The sequence below is a fragment of the Hipposideros armiger genome, unplaced genomic scaffold (assembly GCF_001890085.2).
Source record: "Hipposideros armiger isolate ML-2016 unplaced genomic scaffold, ASM189008v1 scaffold_153, whole genome shotgun sequence".
NCBI lineage: Eukaryota > Metazoa > Chordata > Mammalia > Chiroptera > Hipposideridae > Hipposideros > Hipposideros armiger.
The window spans coordinates 274,994-282,588 of NW_017731503.1; positions in this window are offsets into that span (position 1 = coordinate 274,994).

Below are 7,595 nucleotides of genomic sequence, written 5' to 3' on the forward strand. Positions count from 1 at the left end.
GCAGCGGTTCTCAACCTTCCTAATGCCGTGACCCCTTAATACAGTTCCTCATGTTGTGGTGACACCCAACCATAAAATTATTTTCGTTGCTACTCTATAACTGTAATTTTGCTACTGTTATGAGTCATAATGTAAATATATTTTTGTTTTCCGATGGTCTTAGGTGACCCCTGTGAAAGGGTCATTCGACCCCCAAAGGGGTCGCGACCCACAGGTTGAGAACCGCTGTGCCAGAGACATATGGGAACAGATGGAGATTTGCGGCTTCAAGTTGAGGGCTGGAGAGAAACCTGCCATTTTCTTCAGGTTGAGCCCTCCTCCCATTTAACCAGCAAGCAGATGTCACCTTTCCTGAATTTTCACTGGTCTGGTGAGCTCCACACACTCCATCCTGGTGACTCCCTGGTACTCTGCCCTACATACTGTCAAAACACCACAGGATGTTTTGGGGATGACAGGCAGCCGGTGTTGAACCATGCTACAGTCATTCCTGGACAACTCTTGGAGCTCCATGGACACCAGCCACGTGGCGGCTGGACTCAGTGAGCTCAAGACTTTTGCAGAGTGAAACCAGGCTCAGAACTGGCATCAAATCTGAACCTGCATTAACCCTTGTACACTACTTGCCACATTCTGGTGACTCTCTGAGACCCTACCTCTCCCAACTCCCAGAATACTGGAGGCTCTTTCAGAAGTTGAGCTTTATGAACAGGTAGCAAATGGTGTCAAACCTTGGGGTGCCCTGAGCCTTTTGTTGAGCTACCCCAGGCTCAGTACTCATGAGAGCCAGCCTCAAGTCTCAGCATAACCTCTCCCACAAACCTCCAGGTCCAGCACAGGCAGCAACAAACCAGGGATTACATCATAGCTCCTACTGGTTAGCCCCAGACCAGTCACAGGCAGCGACTGAACAGGGCCCACACAGGAGCCCATCCCAAACCCATCCCAGTACCAGCACACCTGGTGGTCAGGTTCAAACCACAATAGAACACTACCTGATTAGTCCTATAAGCGGCAAACACAAACAGTGTTCTTGGTAGGCACCAGAGCCTGCTGGGCTTAATCGAGCTCCATGGGGTTACAGCCAGCACAGCAACTCATATGCTGAGGTTGTGGCCAATTTTCACAGCCAGTGAGATTGAGGATTAATCTCACCCATTGATGTGCGAACAGCAATCAAGGATCAACTATAACAGGAGGACACACATGACACACACAGGGACACTCCTGGAGCATCTGGATCAAGTGACCAAGGAGACTGGGCCACTGGGCCTCAGAAGACACCTACTATATAATGCCACCCTGCCAAGACTGGGAGGCAGAGCAGATCTACCTAACACATAGAAGCAAATACAGAGAAACAACCAGAATGAGAAAAACAAAACAAAAAAAATGTCCTAAAGGAAAGAAATGAACAAAGCTCAAGAAAAAGAACTAAACAAAATGGAGGCAAAGAAATCTGCCAGAAACAGAGTTCAAAACACTGCTTAAAAAGATGGTCAAAGAACATACTGAGAACTTTGACAAAGAGACAGTAAGCATAAAAAACGACATAGAAACCATAAAAAAGTCAGAAATACAGAATAAATTAACACAAATTAAGAATATACTAGAAAGAATCAACGGCAGATTAGATGAAGCAGGGCATCAAATCAGCGATTTGGAATACAAGGTAGAAGAAAACACAATCAAGAAATAAATAAAGAAATAAATAAATAAGTAAATAAATAAATAAATACGATAGTTTAAGGGACCTCTGGAACAATATCAAGTAACAATATTCACATCAAAGAGGTACCAGAAGGAGAAAAAAGAGAGTAAATGATTGAGAAATTGTTTTGAAGAAATAAAGACTGAAAATATCCCTAACGTGGTTAAGGAAATAGACATACAAATTCAGGAAGTACAAGGTTCTCAAAGAAGATGTACCCAAAGAAGTCAACACCAAGACATACCATAATTAAAATGCCAAATATTAAAGACAAAAAGAGAATCTTAAAATCACTAAGAGAAACACAGTTAGCAACCTACAGGGAGCTTCTATAAAATTGTCACATGATTTCTCTACAGAGACATTGTAAGCAAGAAAGGATCAGCAGGAAATATTAAAAGTAATGAAAAGTTAAAAAACTATAACCAAGACTACTCTAATGAGCAAGGCTATCATTTATGATTTAAAAAGTGAGAAAGAGCTACCCATACTGAAAAATAAAAGGAATTTTATAATACTAAACAAATGTTACAAGAAATGTTAAAGGGGCTTAACTAAGAATTAGAAGAGAGGGAAAATAAACAACATAAATATGAATCATAAAATGGCAATAGTTATGTACTTATTAATAATCACTTTTTTATTACTTTCAGGTGTACAAAACAATATAGTGATTACATATTTATATATCTCACAAAGTGATAATCCCAATAAGCCTATTACTCACCTAACACTACATAGTTGTTACAATATTATACAAGGTCTGACAATTAAGTTCATGGACTGGTTGCGACAATGTCACTAACTTCTTTTGATATCAGTGAGATTATTCATTATGAATTTGTACCAACTGGACAGTTAACCAAGTTTGCTATTTGGAAGTGCTGTAAAAGCTGTGTGAAAAAGTTAGATGACCTGAACTTTTAGCCAACAATTCATGGTTCTTGCATCACCACAATGCACCACCTCAAACAACACTGTCTGTGAGGGAATTTTTAGCCAGTAAAGAAAGAACTCTATTGGAACACCCTCCCTACTCACCTGTTCTGGCTCCCAATGACTTCTTTCTTTATCTAAAGATAAAAAATATTGAAAGGAAGACATTTTGATGGCATTCAGACATCAAGTGTAATATGACAACAGCTCTGATGGCCATTCCAGAAAAAGAGTTCCAAAATTGCTTCGAAGGGTGGACTAGGTGCTGTCATAGATGACTAGATTCCCAAGGGGAGTACTTTGAAGGTAACTATAGTTATATTCAGAAATGAGTTATGTGGCACTTTTTCTAGGATGAGTTCACAAACTTAATGTCTGACCTCTTAGACTATATTACATATGTTGTACTTTAAGTCCCCATCAATATTTTTTAAATTAAAGTTGACATTAAATATTATTTGATATTAATTTCAGGTATACAATGTAGTGGTTAGACATTTATATAATTTATGAGATGATCACTCCGGTAAATCTAGTACCCACCTGATGCTACCCATAGTTTTTACAATATTATTGACTATATTCTCCATACTGTACTTTACATCTCCATGACTATTTTGTAACTATGAAATTGTACTTCTGAATCGCTTCACCTCTCTCATCCAGCCCTCTACCCCACTCCCATCTACAATAGTAATCATCAGTTTGTTCTCTGTATCTATGAGTCTGTTTCTGTTTTCTTTGTTCATTTCTTTTGTTCTCTAGATTTCATTTATAAATGAAATCCTATGGTATTTGGCTTTTCTAAGACTGACTTGTTTCACTTATCATAATACCCTGTAAGTCCATTCATGTTGTCACAAGTGGTAAGATTTCATTCTTTTTTGTGGCAGAGTAATATTCCATTAAATATATATATATACACCAGTAATTCTTTATCCAACTCTCCTTTGAGCATTTCAGTAGTATCTATATCTTGGCTATTGTAAATAGTGCTGCTGTGAATATAGAAGAGCATAGATCTTTTTGAATTAGGGTTATGGATATCCTTGAATAAATAACTAGAGGTGGAATTGCTAGGCCATAAGATAGTTCCATTTTTAATTTTCCGAGGAATCTTCATACTGTGTTTCATAGTACTGCACCTATTAGGTGCAATCCCACCAACAGTACATATAGTTTCCCTTATCTCCATATTTTTACCAATAGTTGTTTGCTGATTTGTTGATGATGGTTATTCTGACAGGTGAGAGGAGATATCTTAGTGTGGTTTTTATTTGCATTTATCTGATGATTACTGACATTGATCATCCTTGCATATGTTTGTTGACCATCTGTATGTCCTCTTTACAGAAATTTATATTCAGGTCCTCTGTCCATTTGTTAATTGGATTGTTTGCATTTTATTGGTGTTGAGTTGTATGAGGTTTTTGTTGTGTAATAGGAACAAGAACTTGGGGAACATTTGTAATATCTAGACATCATATCTCATCATAAGCTTCTGAAGCCCTGATGTCTGTGTTTTGTAGCCTATGAACAAATGTAAAGTACAAGCACCAATTATTTTTGTTCTTTTCACTATATTGTGTTCTACCAAATAAAATGTTTTTATGTGATGCATGGTATGTTAAATTATCTTTGATTCATAGCATACAGTGGGAATGCTCGAAGAAAACATAAAAGTGTTCTACATTATCATAAGGTGGGGTCTTCATTTAGAGCTGAACATGTCATCTTAAAAAGTAACAGTCTCGAGGGCCGGCCGAATGGCTCAGTTGGTTAAGAGCTCGCTCAAACAAGAGTTTGAGCTCTGAGCAACAGCGGTTCGAGGCCAGCCCGAGCTGAGTAGCCGCTAAGCTGCCAATAGGTAGCAGGATGGCTCAGCTAAAAAAAAAAAAAGTAACAGTCTCAAATATTAAGCTTATAGGTTATATGTACACAAGGCTTTTACTTCTGTAATTATTGAGAAATAGCTTGTATTGATGTGCTCTGATAATTATAAATGCATTAAATGAAGCCCTGAGGATTTGATATTAAAACAACCAGGGAATGCTACAGAATTAGAAAACACAATTATTAATTGGTGATAACAATAATGTTATTTTTACTAGGGAAAATATTGAGAATTTGTATTATTAAATATAAGTTGAAATATTTTATTTGGGTACTGATTTTCATGCAATTATTGTTACTTCAATATTAAAAAAATAAATAATATACATATATATATATTATATTCAAACCTACATTTTGCAGTGAACTGAAAAAAAAATTAGGAGGTCTGATGGAAAAAACATTTAACTGGCACACAAAAAAGGAGAATTGTATTACGAACTGTGCCACTAACTGTGAGAACTTGGGCAAGGCATAGCTCCTCTGGACCTTATCTTTTTTATTTGGACAAAGAAAGGAGTTGGAGTACATGCTAAGTTTCCTTTAAACCTTAATATTAAATAAACAACTTGAAATTGTACTTGGATTCATTAAATTTTTTAATTCCATATACTTACCCCAAAATAGTAATATTTAAATGGCACTTAAGCTTTGAAGCAGAAATGAATTTTTCAGCATTGATGTCTTGTGAAATTTCTGAGGGTTCTCATTCTTGTCAGTGTATTAATTCTCAGAATATTTTGTTTCACCAATAAATATGTGGCCACAATAAAAAAAAAGTCTCAAAGTATTGGGTTGTTGAAAAATCCATGATGTATTTTTTCTATTTTTTTCGTTTGGAAAATGCATCATGACTTTTCCGACAACCCAATAATTGTTAAGAGCTTACTAATGAACAAGAGGATATATCTTGGCAGCAACATGCAATTTATAAATATTTAAATTAACATGGACTTTTTGTATAATCTTTACAGACTATTCACTCAGCTGGACACTATGACATACATCATTATGTGAAACTTGTGAAAGAAATAAGACTAATAAATATATTCGTGACTGTCCTGCAAAAGAGAATAAGCACCAATATTATGCTTTTAGTCCCTCTCTACCTTCTCCTTTGGCTCTTCAAATTAGTATTTCTTACTGTTTTATAAGAAAATAAACATTAAACCTGGAGGCAGAGGACCTGAATTCAAATTCCCTTTCTGCTACCTACTGAGTAAGCCCAAATTTTCTCAACTATACATTTACAGTGGGGATGAAAAAACTAGCCTTACCTACTTCACAAGATTTTTGTGAAGAAAAAAATAGTGTTTTTGTGAACTCTAAAGAAATATTATTATGTAACATATTAGTAACTCTCTTATTGTTCTGTGGTAAGGGACTATGCCTTGGCTAAATGACAGGGCACAACGAGCTATCCACAAAATGCTTTGATTTTTCTTAAAAGAAACAAGTTGTTGAACTCTCATCAATACTTAATATAAAGCATCTCTGAAAAATACTTGATATGCCCATAAGTTCTCTAACATCAAAATGCATAGACATTCACTTGGAGATTTGAGGGTTTATAAAATATAATTCTGAAACAAAGCAGATTTAAAAGTTTGGAAAAAATTATTCACATATGTATTTTTTCCAGAGCCACTCTGGAGCCATGCATTCAAGAAAAGCTTCACTTCTCTGATTAAGGAGCTATCTTTGAGTGACCACAAAATAGCACTCACATTAAAAAATATACAAATAGTTAGCATGGCATTATATACATTCTTTCCTTAGTTTTCTAACCTCAGGCCAGGTTGTGGATGAACAGAGCATTATCAGTTTGTAAAAACATATATTCATGCAGTCAAGTAAAGACAGAGTGCATGTCTTTACAAAGGATAATATTAAGAGATAAGACGATTTATTAATTATAATTAAACCCTCTAGGATAAACATCTCCCAATTATCTAATTTTGTGCTTCATCCATTATGCAACTCTGTCAAAAGATCTCTCTGTTACTCCAAGGCAATTGATTAATATTGACTACTTTTTCATCATTTTCAGTTCAAAGTAAAGTAGTAAGATTAACAACACAATTATTTGCAGTGGGTTGAGTCTGTTACTTAATTAAAATAAAAGATTTCCGTGTAAAGCAACTTGTTTATGCAAACACAACAGAGTAAAACTGATTCTTGAACTTCAGTTTATGGAAAAGTGATTTTTATTACTTTTCACACAAGATAAAAGAATGTTCCCTTTGCCATTGATGTGGTGTGTGTGTGTGTGTGTGTGTGTGCGTGTGTGTGTGTGTGTTGATGAAATCAGAGGAAGAAATGGTAATTTTGCTTCCCAAATATTTTTTAATAGAGAAAACTTTCTATTTTTTTCTTTTTTAATTAAAGTTTATTGGGGTGATGATTGTTAGTAAAGTCACGTAGGGTTCAGGTGTAAAATTCTGTAATAAAAGGGATCAAATATATAGTGATGAAAGAAGAACTGACTCTGATTGGTGAACACAGAAGAGAATTTCCTAATTTGACCTGGTAGTAGAAGCTTGAACATATCCTAAATTATTGTGATGTTAGCCTATGGTAATTGTTTCTTTAATCTTTATGCTACTAATTGCCTTCTGCATTTCTTGAAAAAAAGAAAGAGCAAAGGGGAAATAATGTAAGAAAAAAAATACTATAAAGAAATAACTTTAACTGCAATTTCAATTGCCATTCTGTTACTAGAGTCAAACTAGCAATTCTGGAGAGAGTCTTTTCACCCCCTCCTCTCAAGTCACCAAGAAAAGGGGAAAGGGGGTCAACTATATAGTGACAGAAGGAGATTTGACTTTAGATGGTGAACACGCAGTGCAATATACAGATGATGTATTATAGAATTATACACTTGAAACCTATATAATTTCATTAACCAATGTCACACCAACAAATTTAATAAAAATGATGTAGAGGCCTGACCACCGCATTGTATTTCTGAAACTGATGTTGAATAATACTGTATGTCAACTATAATTATATATACATATAAACTCGGGACATGGAGTAGAGTGCAGGAACGGAT